This window comes from Vipera ursinii, assembly GCF_947247035.1.
Source record: "Vipera ursinii genome assembly, chromosome: 1".
NCBI lineage: Eukaryota > Metazoa > Chordata > Lepidosauria > Squamata > Viperidae > Vipera > Vipera ursinii.
Genome location: NC_139512.1, coordinates 331,827,911 through 331,846,606, shown reverse-complemented (window position 1 = coordinate 331,846,606; position 18,696 = coordinate 331,827,911). Strand labels below are relative to the sequence as shown.

At 40.5% G+C, this 18,696-nt stretch overlaps 1 protein-coding gene across 1 annotated transcript in view; it reads left to right on the top strand.

The window, feature by feature from the left end:
* The first annotated feature begins 9,677 nt into the window (after positions 1–9,677).
* EXTL3 (exostosin like glycosyltransferase 3) overlaps positions 9,678–18,696 on the top strand; it is a 149,358-nt gene continuing 140,339 nt past the window's right edge. The window contains exons 1-3 of the mRNA XM_083348419.1: positions 9,678–9,816; positions 10,190–10,312; positions 10,777–10,904. The gene's annotated coding sequence lies outside the window, so the exon portion shown is untranslated. The remainder of the gene's footprint in view (positions 9,817–10,189; positions 10,313–10,776; positions 10,905–18,696) is intronic.

The following is an 18,696-nucleotide window of genomic DNA, read 5'->3' as shown; positions in this document are numbered from 1 at the left end:
CTGTGTTATTTGACTATCTGTTCTGTGCAGCAAAAAATTTTAGCAGACTGCAAACTCTTTGCTGTCATCTGTTGGTTATCCAGACTCTTCCTGTCTAGATCTGGTAGCCCTAAAAATGTGGCTCTTGAGCTTTTTATTCTCTTGAATAACATAATGTTTTTACTCTAGAACTTTGTAAGAACTAAACATATTTTTCAGGGCTAGTAGAAATCAGAACAAAACAAAATACACCCCCATCGCCACCCAAAATCTCAAAAATATTCAGAGAGAGGACATCTTAGAACAGCAGATGTCAGCTGTGATGATTCACTAGTCAAGTGTAAAAAAGGAAAAGTTTTTTTTAAAAATAGTGCAAGCAATTATAATTTGGGGCAAAAAAATATGTATGTATGGTGTAAAGTGATAAGCACTGCCGCAGAAAAAGGGCAAGGAGAGGTGACGTGAAAATCCTAATCAGTAGCTTACATGCTTAAATTCAAATGAGAAGTTATGAAACCAAGTGATAAATATATAATATATTATTGCATGTAGTCAAATCACATTCTACCTTGTTTGAACTCAGGCCACAAAGGTCTTCCAAGCAGAACTGAAAGAGCATTGGTCTTGTGCAGGTGTAGGCAACCTCGGCTCTTTTATGACTCATGGACTTCAACTCCCAGAATTCCTGAGTCAGCATAGCTGACTCAGGAATTCTGGGAGTTGAAGTCCATGAGTCATAAAAGAGCCGAGGTTGCCTACCCCTGGTCTTGTGCATGACTCGTGGTGGGATTGGGATTGAGGGAGTGTGACCAATTGTGCTCCTGCTAGACCTCTCTATAATAGTCAGTTCAGGTGATCATGGTAGCCTTCTGGACCTCCTGCAACAACTGAGGAATGGCAATATGACTGCTCCTTCCTGAACGAACGAATCCATTTGGTAGAAGAGAGAGAAGTCGAATCCTTGTTAGCCATTCCAAATAATTTGCCTTTTTCCTTCATCTTGTTTTATATCTACATGAAACCACAGAGAAGATTATCTGTCCGTTTTTGGTGAGATTTCACCAATATGTTGATGATCCAGTCATACTGCTGTACTCCCTGCCAAGCAGGAGATGCTAGTGTAGAGGAGCTGATCTAGTAGGCTCTTATGATCTGGATAGAGCAAAACAAATGCCAGTACATAGTATAAATAGCAATCCCAGTAAAATAGACTATTTGTTTATTCTAAAAGCACCTGGAACCAACAACTGAACTTTGTTCTCAACGATAGTGATAGTAGTGTCATGGTTTTCCAGAGGAACTGGTCCAGGAACTGGGGATTCATTGGAATTCATGGCTCTTGCTGGAAAAAGTTGCACTATGTACTGTGACAACTGTCACTCATTACTTCGCACTAGATCCCAGTAATTACTTGGAGTTACCTACTTAAAAAAATGTAGCTGATGGAGCTGGTCCTAGTTTAGCAGTATTACAGTCATCATCTGAAAACTGCATTGGCTACCAATAAGTTTACAGGTAGTATTCCAAGTGCCATTTATCATTTATAATGTCTTTCTTGACTCTGATACAGTTTTTATGATCTGATCTGATCTGAATAGAATGTTTTCTTCCTGCATGTGTTATGTGGCAAGGTTTGTTGCTGATTCTCTTTTTCCAGATTTTATTTTTCGGGGTGGGGGGAGAAACAATACAAAAGCATTCTTTCTCCATGACTTCTCCAAGGCTTCCACTTGATGTTGATGTAAGAAAGGTTCCTTCAAGAGTTTGAAGGATAGGTTGAAAGGAATACTGTCTATTTTGTCCTCTCTCTCTCTCTCTCTCTCTCTCTCTCTCTGTGTGTGTGTGTGTGTGTGTGTGTGTGTGTTTATAACAGCTTCATGCCGCTAGGTCTTAAGTGAGCAATTTATGTTGATTTTATAGTTAGGAAATTTCAATGTTTTATTATATGAATGAGTGTTGGGGGGATAAAATAAATGAATAGAATAATGGTTCTATTTTCTTGTGATACAATTAAAACAAATGTAGATATATATGTATATCTTAGAAATCCTTTCCAGGCAGACAAAAACTGGACAATTTATCCCAAAACAGATGACTATGCTGTATAAACAAGTTCATAAAAAAACATCTCATTAAGCATCTGAGCCGTGCTGGCCCAGTGGTTAGATTGCAGTACTGTAGGCTAACTCTACTCACTGCCAGGAGTTCGATCCTGACTAGCTCAGCTTTCCATCCTTCCAAGGTAGGTAAAATGAGGACCCAGATTGTTGGGGGTAATATGGGGAAATTGGGGAATTGTTACGTGTGTCTCCAGACTTAGTTTCACTTTTCATGTGCCATTATTTTGTAACTAATAAACATGTTCTTTGAGGAATTTGCAAGCCTCTAGTTCTGCTTTATTTATCTCTGTCTGTCGGAACCTTGACACTGACTCTGTAAACTGCTTAGAGAGGTTGTAAGCACTATGAAGTGATATATAAGTCTAAGTACTAAGTGCTATCCTGCTACAAAGACATTGAATCTAATGATCCCTACTATATCTTATAGCACTGAGCTGAAGACATTTTCTCTCTCTTTTCCCTTCTCAATGCTAAGAAATGCACGTTTTTCTCAAATGTGTTTCACTAAATAAAGATGATTGCTCTTAGTAGGGACAAATGGTCCCATAATATTAAGATATGCCATTTGTCTTTATTGTAAAGTGATTTATTAGTAACACTTCTATTTTTTTCCAGCCTGAGGGCAAGGTCTATGTATTTTTTTTTTCTATTTGCCAGTCTGCAAGAATAATTCCATTCAATAATTCAAGAAGCTGTTTCTTCTATCCAGCTCCAATGGCATTCATTTCAGCCTCCCAGAGCCAGCACAACCACGAATCCCTAAAGACTAAAACCTAAAGTCAGGAGCTGCACCGCCAAGGAATAAGAATACCTAAAATGATTTTAAAACTATAGGTAAGCCTCGACTTCCAATCGTTCATTTAATGGCCATTCGAAGTTACAACAGCACTGAAAAAAGTGACTTATGACCGTTTTTCACAATTACAACCATTGTAGCATCCCCCTGGTCACATGATCAAAATTCAGATCCTGAGCAACTGGGTTATTATTTATGACGGTCGCAGTGTGATCCCCTTTTGCAACCTTTTGACAAGCAAAATCAAGGGGGAAACCAGATTCACTGAACAACCATGTTACCAACTTAATGTAGTGATTCATTTAACAACTGTGGCAAGAAAAGTTGCAAAATGGAGCAAACCTCCCTTAATAAATGTCTCGCTTAGCAACAGAAATTTTGGGCTCAATTGTGGTTGTAAGTTGAGGATTACTTGTATTATATTTCACTCAACTGTGTAAGTCACAGCATGAAAGGGAAGAGGACTGTTGGAAGAAAGATAGTTTTATCTGCAGGATCAAATCTGAATCTGGAGGTTTATTCTTCCAGGCTTGTGTTGGAGCTTGTCCTCAGGGCTCCGGCACAAGCCTAGAAGCTCAGAAGAAGAAACCTCTGATCCCACTGACCAGAGGTTTGATCTCAGATTTGATCTTGCAACATTATCCTGGGGTACGTATATTTGCCTTCATTCGCAATAATTTTATTTAGTTATCAAATTTATATAACTGCCCATCTTACCAAAGGCAATTCTGGGTGACCACAACAATTTTTTTAAAAAAAAGCTTGTTTTAGAAAAGGACACACATTTTTTTAAAAAACAGTGTTAAAGGCCTATTAAGCTGAAAAGAAACCAGTCTATAAAACTCCCATAAAAGTGATTTATGGCCTTGAAATAACAATGCCATATACAATACTCCATACTTGAAGAATGTGAAAAAGTCATTTCAAGAGGTAGCTATGAGGAAGATAAAGGTAAAGGTAAAGGTTCCCCCGCACATGCGTGCTAGTCGTTTCCAACTCTAGGGGCCGGTGCTCATCTCCGTTTCAAAGCCAAAGAGCCAGCGCTTGTCCGAGGACGTCTCCGTGGTCATGTGGCCGGCATGACTAGACGCCAAAGGCGCATGAAGCGCTGTTACCTTCTCACCGTAGTGGTCCCTATTTTTCTACTTGCATTTTTACGTGCTTTCGAACTGCTAGGTTGGCAGAAGCTGGGACGAGTAACAGGCGCTCACTCTGTTACGCAGCACTCGGGATTCGACCCACCAAACTGCTGACCTTCTGATCGACAAGCTCAGCATCCTAACCCACTGAGCCACCGCGTCCCTTTACCTTTATGAGGAAGATAGTTTGCAATAATTTGCAATAATTACCTAAGGAGACTGTTCTCTTTAGCCTTCTCCCATCCTCTTCAATGGATGTCCTTGTGACACCAGTATTTGTCAACGGCCTAGGATAATACGAAATATTTTAGTGCGTAGAAGCCCTGCTTCTTCTAGAAAATTCCTTGATCAAGGACACTGTACTGTAATTACTAGCAAAACCTTTTTTAAAAGTTAGAAGTTGTCAGAACCCACTCCAATCCACATCTTAAGAAACAAAGACTCTTGGAGACAAGATTGTCCAAGCAGGAACTTTTACTAAGACATAGATGATAGAAGGTATAATAGAGAGGATCTGAAAAATCTCCTCAGTGATCGATATTTTTAAAGTGTCCTCAAGCAAAACCCCACCCCCCAGTCCATTTGGTCAGTTCCGGATCAGTCAAGTTTCAGGTGGCAAGCCCCTCATGGGAAAGGGAGAACCATCAGTCCATTTATTTATTTATTTATTTATTTTATTTTATTAGATTTCTATACCGCCCTATTCCCGAAGGACTCAGGGCGGTTTACAGGGCAGCATAAAATACAATATAAAAGATAATATAAAATTAAAATAAATTAAATTAATTAAGCCCAACAATTAAAAAAATATTTAAAAAGCTAAAACCCCTTCAGTCCAGGCCTGATAAATCGAAAAGCCAGGTTTTCAGGTCCCGGCGAAATGAACGCAGATCGGGGGCGGTCCAGAGTTCCACAGGTAAATCATTCCAAAGGGCAGTCATGCCCACAGAGAATGCCCTCCCTCTGGGGATCACCCGCCGGCACTCCCTAACCGGCGGCACCCTAAGTAGGGGCTCTCTATGGGAGCGCACAGGACGATGGGAAGTTGATGCTGGCAGCAGGTGCTCCCTAAGATAATCCGGACCCATGCCATGTAGGGCTTTATAGGTCATCACCAGCACCTTGAATCTCACCCGGAGGGCAACCGGAAGCCAATGAAGCTCGCGGAGAAGAGGCGTTACACGGGTGTATCGGGAGACTCCCATCACAACTCGCGCAGCTGCATTCTGCACCAGCTGAAGCCTCCGAGTGGTCCTCAAGGGCAGCCCCATGTAGAGAGCGTTGCAGTAGTCTAACCGAGAGGTCACGAGCGCATGAATGACTGTGCGTAGGGCATCTCAGTCCAGATAGGGCCGTAACTGGCGCACCAGGCGAACCTGGGCAAAAGCCCCCCTGGTCACGGCACCTATGTGGTCTTCTAAACTGAGCCGTGAATCCAGGAGGACGCCCAAGTTGCGAACCCTATCAACGGGGGTAACACCTCACCCCCCCCATAGTTAACATGGACAAAACTGGCATTCCTAGCACAATCACTCCCTCCCCTTCACATTCCATCCAGAGAAACAAACCAGAATTCCCCCACCCCCTTTCTTAGTTGCTCATAAGATCAGAGAGAGAGAATGCCTCTCATCGATCTTATTATGAGGGGCAACAGGCAGGCTAGATAAACAAAAGTTACATCTAAGGAGAGAAAATGGAGGCAATAAACTCCCATGTTTATTCCCTTTCCTCCTTGGGAATGGCAGAATCCAAGGGGGGGGTGAGATTTGGGTTTGCACAGAAAGAGAGTTAGAAATGAAATATAAATGGATTCTGAGAGAAGTTGCTAATTGTTTCATAAAGGCATTTTCTGAAGAATATTGAGCTTCTACACAATAAAATATTTTTATTGGCAGTATTCTGCCCATTTTTGGAGGGAGAAGAGAGGAGATTTTGAATTGCAGCTTTCTCTTGTTAACCTAAATTTCCTAGCTTGATTGTCTTTTTCCAATACTATGCCAAAAGGCAACAAGACATTGTTGACTTAACAGCATTTCTCCAGTAAATAGGCAAACTTGGAGGGATCAGTAGTGATGTGCTGGAAGGCAGAAACATATAGTATCTGCCTAGTTAATCTGATACCCTTAGGTGCAGTGGTGGATGGTATCTTGGTAAAAGTCCATTGACATCTACATACCTGATCCATATTTTGGGTTGTATGCATGGGAGTGCATTGATTCTAGATGTTGCATTATGACCTTCTCTATGAGCCTTGAAAGTAGGGATCTCAGTGGTTTGCCTTTGTTTTGTTGATACGTTTGTCAGATTGAATGTATGTGGTTAGGCAGAGGTTGATAAGATCCATGATTGTGTTTCACTCTTAAGTGTATTTGACTAGCACTCCCATGCATACAACCCAAAATATGGATCAGGTATGTAGATGACAAAATATTCTGCTCAATTCCATCCATTTTTCTGTTGTGAGACTAGGCCATCATACCTAAAAGTGGCAAAAGTATGTAAGCAGGGTGGACAAAAGCCAGGAAAATCTCCCTCAGGGAAAGGAAACAATTAGTTAAGGGAACAAAAGGGAGCACATGGCTAGCCCCTCCCCAAGTCTCACCAACAAAAGAGCTGGGCTTGCATGGGAAGCCCCCCCCCCATAAAAAGAGGTCCTGAAGCCTGCCTAGTTTTGAGTTGTTTTTGGATCCCAGACTAGGCAGCTTCTGTCCCTCTGGCTAGTGCCTGGCAGCCTAGTAGTGGACGCTGGGTTAATAATAATAATAATAATAATAATAATAATAATAATAATAATAATAATAATAATAATAATAATAATGATGATGATGATGATGATGATGATGATGATGATGATGATGAAGAAGAAGAAGAAGAAGAAGAAGAAGAAGAAGAAGAAGAAGAAGAAGAAGAAGAAGAAGAAGGCAGGAAACCCTATACCATTTCAGGCAAATGGCTGTCCAGTCTCCTCTTAAAAACTTCCAGTGTTGGAGCATTCACCACTTCTGGAGGCAGGTTGTTCCACTGGTTAATTGTTGTAACTGTCAGGAAGTTTATCCTTAGTTCAAGGTTGCTTCTCTCCTTGACTAGTTTCCATCCTTTGGTTCTTGTGCCTTCAGGGGCTTTGGAAAATAGCTTGACTCCCTCTTCTTTGTGGCAGCCCCTGAGATATTGGAACACTGCTATCATGTCACCCCTCATCCTTCTCTTCGTTAAACTAATTCCAGCAACCGTTCACTATATGTTTTAGCCTCCAGTCCCCCAATCATCTTTGTTGCTCTTCTCTGTACCCTTTCTAGAGTCTCAACATCTTTTTTACATCGTGGTGACCAAAACTGGATGCAGTATTCCAGGTGTGGCCTTACCAAGGCATTGTAAAGTGGTATTAGTACTTCACGTGTTCTTGATTCTATCCCTTTGTAAATGCAGCCTAGCACTGTGTTGGCTTTTTTGGCAGCTGCAGCACACTGCTGGCTCATATTGAAGTGATTGTCTACTAGGACTCCGAGATCCCTCTCACAGTTACTACTATTGAGCAAGGAACCACCTATACTATACCTGTGCATTTGATTTTTCCTGCCTAAGTGTAGAACCTTACTTTTTTCACCACTGAATTTCATTTTGTTAGATAGTGCCCAGTGTTCGAGTCTGTCCAGATCCTCCTGTATCTTAAGCCTATCTTCTGGAGTATTGGCTATTCCTGCCAGCTTGGTGTCGTCTGCAAATTTGATGAGTTCCCCATCTATCCCCTCATCCAAATCATTGATGAACATGTTGAAGAGCACTGGGCCCAGAACAGAGCCCTGGGGCACCCCACTACACACTTCCTTCCATGTAGATGCAGTTCCATTGATGACCACATAGTGTGTGTGTGTTTTTGTGTGTGTGTAAGAGCAAAAATATATTAGTAAAAGTTTGCTGTTATTTTAAATTCACTGGGTCTCTTGTGTATTTTAAAGAACCATTTGTGCCTCAGTGTTCAGTTTATTTGGGATTGAGTGAGACAATTTTCCAGGCCTGTGAGTGTGTGTGAGAGTAACCTAAGCTGAACCTGAGAGCACACTTCTGTAACACTGTCCCTCTTGCAATTTAATTAGCGTTCAGTTGTACTGGTTGTTTTGTTTCTCCCCATAGAGGATGATTTATAAATATATCACTGAGTTTGGAGGGGGGGTGTTCTAAAAATATAAGTTTCTTCTTAGCTTACTAATATCTCCTATTTAAGAATGGATTGGATTGAATATTGTCACATAATTAACAACAGTTTGAGTAGAAAGTAAATAGACATTCCTGCACAAATCAAATCTGAATTTTCAGTGATTATACGGAGAAATGCCATACACTAAATCTGGGATCTTCTGCATGCAGGGCCTGTGCTCAGCCCCTAAATTGTCCTGTCTCTCATTTGTCTTATAATTCTTCCCCTAGGGACTGTCCTTGACTTCTCCCATTTGATAGTTATACAAGAATGCCCTGGGGAATTGCTGCTATTTAGAGTAAAAACATCTAATTGGAATAGATCAGACCAGTGATTTGACTTGCTAGGAAAACAATTTGTATATTTCAGATATTTTAGTAATTAAGGCACGTATGACCAGATAAGCTATCGTGAGTACTGTAATAGTCCTCTAAAGTTATCTGAATAATACATGTATTTGTTCTAAAAGATGAGTACAGCTGCCTTTCTTGAACACATTTGTACTGTATGCTTAGTTTCCTGGGCCAGGAAAACGAGTACTTAAAAGCTCAGGAATTTCCCATGTGTAAATCTCCTTGGCCCATCCATCACCTTTGATGCTTTCGCTATCCTTGCCTTGTTGTTGTTGTTAGTTGCGAAGTCGTGTCCGACCCATCGCGACCCTATGGACAATGTTCCTCCAGGCCTTCCTGTCCTCTACCATCTTCTGGAGTCCATTTAAGCTCACGCCTACTGCTTCAGTGACTCCATCCAGCCACCTCATTCTCTGTCGTCCCCTTCTTCTATTGCCCTCAATCTTTCCCAGCATTAGGCTCTTCTCCAGTGAGTCCTTCCTTCTCATTAGGTGGCCAAAGTATTTGAGTTTTAGCTTCAGGATCTGGCCTTCTAAAGAGCAGTCAGGGTTGATCTCCTCTAGGACTGACCGGTTTGATCGCCTTGCAGTCCAAGGGACTCGCAGGAGTCTTCTCCAGCACCACAGTTCAAAGGCTTCAATTCTTTGGCGCTCAGCCTTTCTTATGGTCCAGCTTTCTCTGCCATACGTTGCAACTGGGAAGACCATAGCCTTGACTATACGCACTTTTGTTGACAGGGTGATGTCTCTGCTTTTTAGTGTGCTGTCTAGATTTGCCATGGCTTTCCTCCCCAGGAGCAAGCGTCTTTTAATTTCTTGGCTACAGTCCCCATCTGCAGTGATCTTGGAGCCCAGGAAAATAAAATCTGTCACTACCTCCATTTCTTCCCCATCTATTTGCCAGGAATTGAGAGGGCCGGATGCCATGATCTTGGTTTTCTTAATGTTTAGTTTCAAGCCAAGTTTTGCACTCTCCTTGCCTAGCATCCCTCTTTTGATCCCCACTAGGGGGCGCCTCCTGCCATTTTCCTCCCATTTCAAAGCTTCGCTTCCCACAATGCACTGAGCATTGGTTATGATACAGTAGTCCTTGTTTGCACTCTGGAAGTGGGAACAATGCTGCAGGAGCCTGCGGGCAGCGACTCACTTCGTCCGGCCAACCTTTCTTTACTCTCTGTCGGGGAGCGCCGCATAAAGTTGCTACTCTTCCCCCGCAGTCCCTTGTAAATGCTTAGGTAAGAGCGGAGGAGATTTTTCTTTCTTTCGGTTACTTCTGCTTGCTCGTTCTGGACAGGGCGGAAAGGGCAGTTTGGCACAGGCGGAGACGGCTAGATATGGCTTCTGCCGTTCGTGCTGGCTGGGGAGCTTCGGAAAGCCGGAGGAGGGTTTTCTGATCCGAATCAGTTGCGAGCCTTTTATTTTGGGCAGCGTCTGGATTTTTTTGCACGATGGGAGTTTCTCCCCTCCGGAAAGGGGAATGCTTCACATACTTCCGAGGCTAGGAAGGAAGGAAGCTGCGGAGTCAGGCGTTGCGAGGTGGTGGTGGTGGTGGTGGGAATCCGCGCGACTGTTAGGATTGCTAGAGTTGAGCGTCTTTTTTTTTTCCAGAGTCTCCCGACTTCGGCGAAGTGCCGAGAGAGAAGGGAGAGGAAGGAGTAGGCATCGGGCGGCGGCTGGAAGCGGCGATCATAGATGTGGAAGGATGTGGTCGGATGCTTGCCCCTTTACAGTGTATGTTCCGTCCGTGTGGTGTTTTTTTTTTCTCCTCTCTGGGAGCGTCTCTCGTACAAACTGTACTCTGGCTATTTTTTGTCTAATGCAAAAAAGACATCAAATGCTTGTCTGAAAGGAACTGGTGTGGCATAAAGCAGCGTTTCCCAACCTTAGGAACTTGAAGATGCGTGGACTTCAACTCCCAGAATTCCCCAGCCAGCTGGCTGGGGAATTCTGGGAGTTGAAGTCCACGCATCTTCAAGTTCCTAAGGTTGGGAAACACTGGCATAAAGCCCTGAACGTCTCCTGCCCTCCCCCACCCCCTTGCCCCTTTGCTGCTTCACCCATTGCAAAACCTTTGTGCGTGAGATTTAAGATTTTTAAGATTCTGTGGCCTTGTAAGGGGCTGCTTCGTATCTAGTTTCGTGGATTCAGGCAGCCTGATCCTGAAGTGCCTGTCTCTCTTTTTCCCCTTGGCGAAGGTGCGTGAAGGGTGCTCCTGATTTTCGGTTCAGGATTTGAATGGTTTTTAAAGTTTTCTCCAAGCACAGGCCAGAGGAAAGATGAGTGCGTTGATCATTCATGAGATCCCTGCTTGAACTTGCTTAAGGTACGGCTGTTGAGTCAATCTCTGCTCCTGCTGAATCCATTAATATGTGTATGTAGTTTAATTAGACTCATCATTTTTGGTATTTCTTTACTCAGGAGTTAGGTTATTTATTAAATTTGTATTTATTTACATAAATTTAAATTTGATGTTATTATCTAGTGCTTTGGGTTCAACTTGAAGCCGTAGTGATTCTTTTTCACTTATTTTTTTTCCCCTCCAACCAAGTGGACTTTCAGGAAAAATTTCAAAGTGAGAAAAATCAAACCTGGCATTTTCTGTTTTTGTTTAAGAATTGTTGTTGTTGTTGTTGTTATGAATTATTATTATTACAGAATTATTACATGCATACCAGCTACCAAAGAGGACTAGAAATCATTTCAGAATTACAGAAGACTAACTCTGAGAAGTATCAGCCAAAATGATTGTGATACATTTTATATTTAAAGAAATATAAAGAAAATGCTATTTATCTTTAAAATCTCTGGATTTATTTATTTATTTATTTATTTCTGCATCTTCCTTCTGCAGTAGGAGATGTGGGGAAGGGGTTCTGTTAATTAACATTGTGGTAATATTCACAATTGAGCTGGAGTTTTATATATGCTTCTGAAAGTGTATAATAGAAAATAATATAAATATATCAAATTTGTTTTGTGTTTCTTTTCTGAGAACCTTAAACCATGATGTTATCTTATTTGCTCCCTCAAACTACTCAGTGGCTGGATTTGTAGAATACCCTTGGTTGCTGAATCAACCCATTCATGGGGTTTTAAAAACCTTTGCATTACAAACCAATCAAATGGAATGCATTCATATACTATGTTAAAGCTCTGGTGGAAAACTCACCCCAATCAACATTTGGAGAGGATTCAACAGTTGTTTTATTTTTCTACAGCAATAAGGCTCCAGGGGGTGATTAATCTTTTGCACCTAGACATCAGCCAAGCCCCAAGATGACATACTCTAGATATTGATCAAAAGTAGATTAAGCATGTGCAAACACCAGTAGAAGACTCCACCTACAGAAAGAAGGATTTTCCATATGATAAGGGTACAAGATAAGAGAAAGGAAGACATTCAAAGTGTAAAGACCCTACAGGCACTCTTTTGCAATAGAACATAGCAGTTTTGAAATAGGGGAAGTGCCAAGGCTGTAATTGTTATACAAAGGAAGAGAGATATGAAGAAGTAACATCACATCCCTTCCTCAACAGCCTTTGCTAAAGGCAAACATTCCATGGATATTTAAATAATTGACAACATATTGGCATCATTATAAAATTCCATACTTAACAGAACTACCAAAGCATATGACTGAAGACATTTAAGCAATAATATCTGTATAGAAAAACAGTTGTAGAGAAGTATGATTTTAAACAATTTAAAGCAAATTTCTTCTGTTCTTTGCAAATCTCCTCCAAATCTACCCCAACCAAGCTGCCTCCTAGAGTTATGAGAGCTTTGCTACTGGAGGTTTTAAATGCAAGTTGAGCAGCTCTTTCTCTGAGATGGTCTGAAGATTTCTGCCCTGAAAGACCATAGTTTACCCATCCCCACCCCCCAAATATATGCACATCGTTTTTTATATCAGCATTGCCAAAAAATGGTTTTATGAGTCATACTGGGCCACAATTCAGCATCTTAGCTGAATTTATTTAGCAAACCATGATGGGGGAATGAATGCATTAACTCAACCAAACCTTTATGCATTTTTGGACTAACTTAGACTTGTTCTGCCATGGAGGTTATTTGGAGGTCTGCACACAAAGAAATATTTCATTGCTTATGTAGCTAAGTAAGATTTACCACATTTCCTTGTAAAAGAACTAGAACAGTAGACTGGAAGAGTAGACTGAGACAGGAAACAGGCCAAAGTTAAAACAAACACACTCTTGCTTCATATTTTCTTATGATGTGCCAGAACTCATGGTGTCTTATAAAACAGCAAACATTTCAAACAATTCTTGAATTCCAAGATGTATTTATTTATTTTTGGCTGGTTGTGCCTTACTTTTACTATTTGGCTATATTTGTACTCCTCCCTGCTGCCATTTTCCTTTTTCATCTTCTGAATGGTTACTTTTGGGATCTTTATTCCCTGGATAGATTCTACTGGTTCTGTTCTATTTCTGCTTCATCCACGTTCTGTATCACTGAAACAATTAAATTTTCCACAGCATTTGTTGGCTTTCTGCTCTTTACTTTTTAAAAACTTGTCTCTCTGTCATCTCATCTCATCTCATCTCCATCATATTTGGAAAGATGTTTAGGAATTTGCTTTTTCTCCAATCAGAAAAGGTTGTTCTGTGTAGGTCAGATCAGTATGCTTTCCACCCCCCACCCCCGTCATAGCCATCTTCTCAATTTAAAGCCCTCCAGCTATTTGGAGTTATATCTCCTGGTATTTACAAACAGCACTTGTATTGATAAAGATGGCTGAGTGATGGGAATTGTTATCCAGTAAAGGAAAAGTTGGTTTGTTGGGATTGGCAGTGATTTCTCAGGAGATCAAACAACAATCTCTTTCCGGAGATGACAGAGACTGAGTTTGACTTTCTGTATGCAAAGCCTCTCTCCTGCTACTAATCTACAGTCTTAACAATCTCTTCCACTGCTCTCCTGATTTTGCTTCCATGACAAAGAACAAAGCAGTATGTATAGGTTTCCAGACAATCTCTTTCCAAATACTGACCTAGAGTACTACTTCCTCTTCTGAAGAACGTCTTTTCAGTATGCCTCTATATATTTTTAATTTCCATTACCATATTGAGAATAATTTTATTATTCTCAATATGGTAATAGAAATCAAAAATATATAGTCTTCCTCCCCACTGAAAAAAAATTGGATCACTCTTCTCACTAACACATGATGTCATCTTTTTGAGAGAATATTCTTTCTTTCACTACATATAGGCTGCCCTAAACAGAAAAGTTTTCATGATCTTCTGGAATAAAGCCAGAATAGGGGGTTTTTTTTTTTAGAAAAGAAGGGCTATTACTGAGATGGGGGTCTTGGGAGTCCTTGATGTTGACATCCTCACCATAGGAATCTGCAGCAAGCTGCTCTCTCTCTCTCTCTTGTTGAATGAATAGATTCCACAAGGGGAAGGTGATCTTGCATATATCCAAGTCCTGACATGAATGACTTTAAAGGTGACAAACAGCACCTACAGTTGTATCCAGAAACCAATTTGCAATCAGTGCGGATCCTGTAGTAGAAGTATTATATGAGCAAAATAAGTTGAGCTTGTTATTAATTGGGCTATTCCATTCTGATCAGTTGAATCTTGTGGATGATCTTCAAAGGTAGCCCCATGTAGAGTGAGTTGCAGTAGTCCAAATGTAAGATGACATGGGCATGTGTTGCAACTGGTGCCCCTGATCAGCAGAGTTATGGAATTTGTCGGAGTTATGCTGTTAGAAAAAGACTGCTGTTCTAAGCTTGGAAATAGAACTCTTTTGAATTGATTCTTTTGTTATAAAATGTTAAAGCTCTAATTCTTCAAGTACTCTTAAGTATTCTTGGTAAAATAAATAAGTTGTTAAACACTACATATTTTTAAAAGTATCTTAGAATTCTCATGAATGGACTAAAATGCTGTTGTGGGCTAATCAGAACTGACAGCTCTTACCTGGATCAACATAATTATAGAGTTGGTGAATAGTATTTGAGAGATATGTCCTTACGTCTCATTGAGAAAGTCAATCTATGTTTGGGCATTCAGTCATGTAAGGCTCTAAATGCAATCTGAAGTGGTACAGCTCAAAGAAAACTGGGTTAATATGTACTAACTAGTCTATACTGTTGACACAAAACTCATTGGTGTGACTGACACGAGACAGGCTATTGAATTCAATTGCTCTTGTGGACTGGCTTATTTTTAGAGCACAGATAACTTGGAGCTTTTATTTATTATTTATAGTACATTTACACTGCTTTTCATCTAAAAAGGCTCCCCGGACCACTTTCATAAGATCAATGAAAGAGGTCAGTCCCTATCCACAAACTAGCAGTCTAAAAACTGTAACCCAAGGGAAAATGAATCATGGGGAAGAAAGCAACATTTGGCACAAATTCACAACTTTAACTTATTTAACTTTGGTCTGTTTACATTGCAAAGGAATGAAATGGAGAAACATCAAGATTGTCTCATAAACATTCAGTGTGTGTGTCACTTTTTGCCTGTTTAAATGGGTGTCTGTGTGTGTGCTCAAAAACAACCCCAGTTACAACAACTGAACTTGATCTGATTGTTAAGAACATCCACCCAAACAATCATCCAAGAATTAATCAATTGAATTTAAAATCTAGGAACTTACTTTCAGCCTAAGGAAGAGAAAAGGGTCTGTGAAACTAGAAAGTGGGAGTATTTTATGGAATTAACAGACATGTTTTCCCAGTCCTATAAATACAAATGCCCATTGTTGCTGTATGTGCAGGGTGGACTTTAGTAGAGCCATCTATATTAGAAAGCAATCTCCATATCTATGAGTGTTTGGTTGTAAATGGGAAAAAAATCTGGGATAGGTTAGAAATAAATATTATAAATACAGTATTTATAGGGTGAGGCTTCTCAATACCCTCTGTGTTATTTGTAATAACATGGTTGGCATTAGTAGCATCTTTCCAACTTTCCGCCATGGCAGTGCCCCATTTTCTATAGCTCTGCTTTTTTATAATAGTTAAAATATTGCCTATCTTTCTTATCTATCCCTTCTTTCCAGATGTAAACTGCATTGGAAATTGATGTTTCAGATTAATACAGAAATAAATTAATAAAAAAATGACAAATGTTTAGATACTTGAGTGTTCTGTTCCATTCCTGGCATTTGGTTCTTCAAATAATAAATGGATTTTGGTTAAACATTAGGAAGAACATTCCAATGGCATAATCTTATAGTAAGTAAAAGATTGTAGTGGTTTAGGCACTACGGTGTCTTATCTGGAAAACTGTGGGTTCTAGTCCTGCTTTGGGCATGAAGCCAACTGGGTTCTTTGGGCTAGTCACTCTCAGCCTTGGAAGAATGCAGTGGCAAACCACTTCTGAAAATGTTGTCCAGAAAACTGCCAAGAACTAATCCAGGCAGTCACCAGAAGTCAACATTGATTCAGAGGCAGAAAAAAAGCAAGTATAGTTGCCTCTAAAGATTGTGGTTTCTCTTTTTCACAGATATGTAATCAGAAACTGGATAGTCATCCATCGGAACACCTTGTATAGAGATTTCCTGTTTTGAATTGGATGATAGATTTAGTCCTTGGGTTTTCAGAATTTTGAAAGTTTAACTGATGCCCCCAAACCAACAATAGCATCTGATGTGCTGTTTGACTAACTGGGTTCCAAAGACCATCCAAATTTATGGTAAAAACTGCAAAACATTACAATCAATTTATTTATTTAGTACATTTATATAGCCATCTCATGTCCGTAGTTCTGGATGGTGTACAAAGTTAAATACACAAAGAACAGTACAACAGGTAATTAAAAACAGTAAAATCATAAAACATAACTTTCAGGAGACCAGTTTAGTTTCCTTAGTAATATAGCCACTTTATAAACCCCCTACCTGTCAGAGAAAGACTGAGGCACAAGAGGCCAAGGTCTGACACGCCCCACCCACCCTCTGCTTGCTCTTGAATCTTATCTAGTCTGGCCTAGCTGTAAATGCCTGTCTGGGAAGATTCCTGTGAAATAGAGATAAGCAGTAAAGTAGCTAATTTAATTTTTCACATGTGGATCTGGTTGTTTGCACTTTACAATACCCACATTACTGTATTCCCAGATTCTTCCAGAAAGCCAATACTATAAGAGTCATGGCCAATTTGATGTCAGGATTGATGTTTCCAAAATGTGGGTGCCGTGGCAGGAAAAGCTCTTCTCCTGGGTCATATAAGATTATTCCTTCACGGAGGGACCTGCACCATGCCCTTCCTGCTGGACTTAATGGCATTGGTGACTGAGGAGAGGAAGTCCCTCAAATAACCTAGCCCCATACAATGTAGGGCTTTACAAATCATTATTAGCACTTTGAACTGCATTTCGAAGTATCTGGCAGTGCAGCTAGTGGAGCACTGATATAACACGTGTTAATCTAGATGTGCACATAACTGCCCACACCAGCTGAAGCCATCAGATGCTCTTCAATGACAGGTTAATGTAGAGCTCATTATAGTAAAGTAATTCATATGGAAAGTGACCAGTGGGTGAATAAGTAAATGAAGGGCCTCCTAGTATAGGAATGGACACAACTGGTATGTAACTTAAAGTTTTTCAAATGTCCTCCTGCACATGAAACCAGAAGGATGCCCCAATTGGGCACCAGGTCTTTCTGGAGCAGTGCCCCCTCTCCGGAATTAAACAAGGTAAATTCTCAGAACTTAGTAGTCCTAAAACTCAAAGCCACTCCATGTATACCATTAATCAACCATCTACCCATCCGCTTGAGTTACTTTTGTGCAGATTGTTAGAAGAGGTAGGAAGATGTCATAAATATCTTCACATATTTAACATATTTTCACCTTCTATGAAGTAATTATGAACTGTGGTAGAAATGATTTGGAAAGAAGCTCATGTTGCACATAACTGCTCCTGATTCAAATTATGAAGACTCAGACCAAATAGGTGATCAGTGATAGAGATTTTTGGTGTTATGTAGCAAGAGAGAAATAGATTATGTGTTAGAAGCAGGCTTTTGAAAATTGTATATGTGAAGGAGAACTGCTATTTATACAGCGAATTGTGTTTTTTAATGTGCTAACTTTCATTTTTATAATTTGTGCTATGACCTGATTCTAGACTTTAGTCAAAAACTTTATTGTAACTTCCTAAATTGCTTAATACTATTGATGAGTCTCTTTTTTGGTTGAAAGGCTACTCTAGGTTTAGCATTAGCTGGGGGAGGGGGATTCCTATTTTCTCTTATTGGGAAATTAAACTCTAAATTAATTTTATTTATGTACAATAGCATGGCATATTAAGAAACTGCTTTATATAAATCAACTCCTGGGTGACTTATTTCAGATTACCTCGCAATTTGTACTTCAGGATATTCTTCGCAGTTTCAAGAGAAGATATTTCTCTGTCTGATAATCTGGAAATGCAGAATTGAATGTGGGACCACTGAACGCATACATTCTTGAAGAACTAGATCCTCACATCAATGTATCAAAATTGAAAAGGAGTCAAGATATTGTTCTTCTTTGGTAGACATTAAGCCTCCTCCAACATGATACTTTATTCTGCAAGTCATTTGAACACCTGAGCCATCTGTAGGTCATGAGTGTATTGTGGTTTTTAAATCATATTTGGGAAGTTGTTTAAACAAACTGTGGCTAAGCAGAGTGGAAAGCAGCTGGAACATTCATTAGATCCCAGTGCTATAAGAACATTTAAAATGGGAGTATATCTCATTGAACTTGATTGAGCTTACATCTGAATATTTACATGTAGGGATACTTTATTGCAGGGGTGTCAAACTCAATTTCATGGAGGGCCACATCAGCATTGCGGTTGCCCTCAAGGGGCCAGGTGGGTATGGCCAGGGTGGGCGTGGCCTACTGGGTGGGCGTGGCTAGAGTGCGTATGGCCTACTGGGTGGGCGTGGTCAGCTCTACTGTACATCGTTCGCATCAAGGGTGCCTATGGGGGCCTGGGCAGGAGTGGGACAGATCTGAGGGTCTCTGGCAGAAGGAGGGTCTCTGGGCCAGGGCCAAGGCAGTGGGGGCCGTTCCCTCACTGTTTCCAGGATGGCTTCGCGGGCCGCATGAAACCACTTCGCGGGCCGAATCCGGCCC